Source organism: Octopus sinensis, linkage group LG18 (genome assembly GCF_006345805.1).
Source record: "Octopus sinensis linkage group LG18, ASM634580v1, whole genome shotgun sequence".
NCBI lineage: Eukaryota > Metazoa > Mollusca > Cephalopoda > Octopoda > Octopodidae > Octopus > Octopus sinensis.
Genome location: NC_043014.1, coordinates 3,798,928 through 3,803,927, shown reverse-complemented (window position 1 = coordinate 3,803,927; position 5,000 = coordinate 3,798,928). Strand labels below are relative to the sequence as shown.

Here is a 5,000-nt window from a genome sequence, read left to right as displayed (position 1 = left end):
ATGGCTACAACAACAAAAGAATTACGCCCACATGTACAACTCTAACAAAAATCAACATCCGCAGATCTTTCCGCTCAATTCTCCGTTACCATCCCATGAATAACTTTTCACATCCACTTAGGAAACACCGCAGAATGCTGCTTAGCTAAATACATATAAGGCTGTTATGTCTATGGACTTTACACGGAAAATAGTCTTGAAAATTCGACTGGAATATGACTATTTGTCCTCTCAGTGACAATTTTTAACCTATATTTACATAAACTTCCCACACCTTATATTCGGATCTCATACCACTCAGATACGTCCTAAATGCTCTTCAACTAGAATAATAAATGAAACCACACCTGTACATATTTTCAGTCATTAAACTGCAGCCATGCAGTTTTTAGTGACTGAATTCTTGAGACATCACTTCTGAATGTTTTCTTTATAAAGTTTGCCTAGGTGTTACTCAAAACAGCAATAGTGGTAAAGATAGGAAAGAGTTGACGGAGAGGAAGAAGACGAAGAAGAAGATGGAGAAAGAGAAGGGAGAATAAGAAGGAATGCAGGTAGTGTGATAGTAGTAGCGTGTTAAATGGTCAATTGACCTAAAAGTGACTCGTTATGGATTATAGCAGCAATTGGGACTGTTTTGAAAAAAACTGTTTTTTCAAAAACAGTCCCAAGCACTACTACCATCCACAACGGGTAACTTTCAGGGCACTTGACCATTTCACATACTACTATCATGGCACTCCAGCATTCTTCTTCTTCTTCTGAAACCGGTACAGAAATGTTTTTTATAAAATTATTTTAGCATCTTTTACCTTGACTTTTTTCCATACGTACATACATTTATACATACATACATACATACATACATACATACATACATACATACATACATACATACAAACACATATACACACACACATAATTATATATATATATGTACAGTTCAAATTTACACAGAGCAAATGACAAAGACAGGCGTAGGAACAACGGGCAGATGTATTAGTTTAATGCTTGGGAAAAATTGCCCCAAAACTGGAAAAAGAGCCCCAATGAAAGGTAGGAAATATATAATAATAGTAATAATATAAGACAAGGGCAGGCTGTCAGTTCAGAATTAATAAGCGACAAATTAACCAATTGCTCCACATGGAGGATCTGTTGGTATTTAGTAAGAGTGAATAAACGTTACATTTATAATACAGACTGTAAGACACTTCAACAACGATATAGGCATGGAATTTGGCATAGATATTAGTTATGAGAAGGGGCAGATAGTCAACAGTGAAGACGTCCAATTAACAGATGGCCAGACCTTTAAATGATTGGAAGGAGGAGAGAGCAGTAAGTATCGAGGAGTATTAGAATCTGGGTACTAAATACAGAAATGTAAACGAAAATGGAGAAGGGGTACATCGGAGGGTGAGGAAGCTAATGAAGGCAAAGGTAAATAGTCCAAATGTAGTGAAGGCCGTGTTTACTTAGGCAGTCTCATTACTTAGATACTCAGCAGCTTTTGTAGATTAGACAAAAACTGTATTTGCAAATTTAGACAGATGGATGACTCCACACAAAGGCAGGAGTAGTAAGATTATATCAACACAGAAAGAAAAGCGGAAGAGGGTTAATATCAATAGGAGACTTTTTGGAGTTACCTTGATGAGATATAGATTCCTATGCATGGTAGATTTCCAAAGATATTAGCATCAAATTGTGGTACTGGGAGAAGCTCATGTTTGCAGAAAGGGAAGCTGGAGCGGAAGACAAAGTTTGTTAGTAGCGGCATAAGATCAAGTATGGAGGACTAATTTGATAATGGCCAAAATAGAAAAAACCAAAGTAGATTACCAGTGAATATTATGGAAATCAAAAGAGGAAAGCGTTAATCCTTTGGTTAGTGAATGTAGCATGCTGGTACAGAAGGAATAGTAGAAAAGACATGATAATCTAGGGAGATAATCCACTGGAAGCTATGTAGAAAGCTACTATTTGAACATGGTGATAACTGGTATGAACATGAACCTAGTAAATTAGTAGAATGTAAGAGATGTAAAATGGTGTGGGTCTTTAACATTCAGACTGACACAGTAATAGAAGCTTGAAGGCCTGATTTGGTATTAGTAGATAAAGAGAATAGAAAGTGTCCTGACAATTGACTTTTCAGTCCCAAATAATGAAAACATTAATAGGAGAAGTATAGAAAGAAGAGTAAAGTACGAGGATCTGGCCTTTCTGTTGTCTTTATTTGAGAGTAAAATGTATTGGAGTACTTAGAGGTGTATTTGGAACTATCCTGAAAGATGTGAAGAGATGGAGAGAGGAAATGGGTATAAAACCCAGATTCGTACGGCTCTAGAAAACAGTTTCATTAGATACAGGTTAGGGACCTACTTTGGAGGCCTCTTTGCATCTGAGATTGCTTGTTGTAAATCGATGCTAAGATTATTTCTTTTCCAGCAGTCTAATTTCTTGAGGGTGTATGAAAATAACAAGTGTAACTGTAATCCAAACGAACTAAGGTGCTCAAGCGTGTGTGAGTGGTGTGTGTGAGGGTGTATATGTGAATGGCAGCGTGTGGGTAGATATGTATGAGCGAGTCTGGGTGTATATGTGTGTGCGTGTTCGTATGGAAATGTGTATCTGTGTTAGTATGCATATGGACGTGTGTGTGTGGGGGGGATTAACGTGTGCGTGTTGTGTGTAGAATGTGATGTGTCCTTGTTCAGGTGGAGCCTGTACTTGTGTATGTATGTGCCAATGACAAAATAGTGTGCATGTGTATTGATTATGTATTGAGGGCGATATTTGTCGGTGCGTATGCATACTGCGTGTGGTTATGTGCGTTGCGTGTTTGTGTATATGCATTGTCTGTATTCATGTGTTATGCGCCTGTCTGGGTGCAGTAGTGTGCATTATGGCGTGTGTACTGGGTGAAACAATGTGCGTGACTACCTGTATAGTGGCATGTGTGGCGCTGCTATTAAAGATTGTGTGAGTGTGTGCGGATAATGGTATGTGGTGTGCGTCCTGAGAAGTGCTCGGTGGTAGTTAGACTGGAGGGGAAAGATGATTATGGTGTGTGTGTTTAAAGCTGGTATATGGCTTATCGCCGGAACCCACACGTAACTGACAAAATGCTGCGTCGTTCGTGCAACCCGACTCTCGGGCCGATGAACACCGTCGATCGCCGCCGGCTCCGAATGGGCCTGGCACCCGCTCTGGGCAGCCCCGATCGAGGGGACTCCGAACCTAGCCGGGCGAAACGATCGACCGAGTACGACCCTTGCACCACAGCTCTCGACGACCGGTGCGGCCGACGAGATTCGGCGTTGGGCTTCTCCCGGTTCACTCGCCGTTACTTAGGGAATCCTGGTTGGTTTCTTTTCCTCCGCTTAGCGATATGCTTAAGTTCGGCGGGTAATCGCGTCCGAGTCGAGGGCAGCGTGAAAAAAGAAGAGTTCCCCGCTGCGAAGAGACGGCTGCTGCTCGTGCTGCAACCGGCGCACCGCTGTCGATCGGCACGAACGCTCGCACGAAAGAGATATTCCCACAGAGCGAACGCCGAAAGACGAGACGGCGGCGGCGTCAGCGACGGAGGGCGGCGGTTGCTCGGAGGGACGTAGAGGACGCAAACGGGACGAGGGGCCTCACCGTGTCGTCGTTGTTCCTACTACTGCTCCTACTCCTCTGCTTCCGCTCGTCGGCGGGCTCCCTCCGCGATTTGTCGTCGTCGGCCGCGCGATTCGGGGCGGCGCGGCCGTCGCAACAGCGCTTCGCAACGTTGACGGTCTGGCATTACGGGAGACGGACGATCGAGCGGCGGCGAATCGCGCGCGAGACAATGCGGGCCTCGCGGCGAGCGCCGCCCTTTCCTGCGACTCCCGACTCCCCGCCGCAGCCAACGGCCGCGGCGGACGGCAATTTCTTGTCGTGACCGCCTCTCGACCGGACGGGGCCCCGGGACGATAGGATCCCGGAGCCGCAATGTGCGTTCCAGGTGTCGATGTTCACTGAGTCCTGCATTTCGCATCAGTTCACGCGGATAGCCGCGCTCTTCATCGACGGACGAGCCGAGTGATCCCCCGTCCACTCGGGCGAAGGCAGGAGAAGGCGGGCGCAGGCCCGCCGCTATCGGCTGATACCTGCACTGGCCGCAGTTTGTCATCTGTCGCAACTTCGATTTCGGGCACGGTAGCGTGGCGGAGCTGCGGGCGAAGGCGGGGGCATGCCTGGCGTAGGCAGCCCCTGCTTACACTGGCCGCAGTTTGTCATCTTTCGGGAATTTACGGGACGGACCACGTCGCCCTATCGACCGCGTGTATCTCGTGACATCCTTCCGGCATCGGTCGCAACTACATCCACGTGCACGTGGGCGACACCGTGAGCTTAGGTGCGTTCTTTCGATATCGGGCACATAAAATCGCCGCTTCGTGCCTCGTCGATAACACACGGACACACACACTCGTGGTCTTCGTCGTACTCAGACTTACTCCCCGGCAATCAACCGGCCGCATAACTTGGCGCACTCGTGCACTCGACCGAGAACTCTTGAAAGTAAAATCGCCGCTTCGTGCCTGGTCGATAACACACGGACACACACACTCGTGGTCTTCGCCGTATTCAGCTCTGCTTTCGCTAGACAGTAGATAGGGACAGTGGGAATCTCCTCGCCTTCGATCCGTCCACTAGAGAGTCGAAGTTACTCCTGCCGTTTACCCGCGCTCTCTTTGGAACTTCTTCACTTTGACATTCGGGGCAGCGGGGCAGAAATCGCACTTTCTCCCCGGTGCCGAATCACTCAGCGCACTCGTGCCCGTACCCTCGGCTCTGCTTTCGCTAGACAGCAGATAGGGACAGCGGGAATCTCGCCTTTGATCCGTTCATGCGGCGCCTCACCAATCAGACGGCGTTGCCGAGAAGTCGCCGCTTCGACAACAAACACTCGCGGTGTTCGTCGATAACACCGCGTACTACTCAGACATTGTCCGCCGCGCCACGAGACC

General features: G+C 47.2%; 1 pseudogene; it reads right to left on the bottom strand.

Annotated features, from left to right (window-relative positions):
• Nucleotides 1-3,932: 3,932 nt before the first annotated feature.
• Nucleotides 3,933-4,091, bottom strand: LOC115221867 (annotated as a pseudogene).
• Between the last annotated feature and the right edge of the window lie 909 nt (nucleotides 4,092-5,000).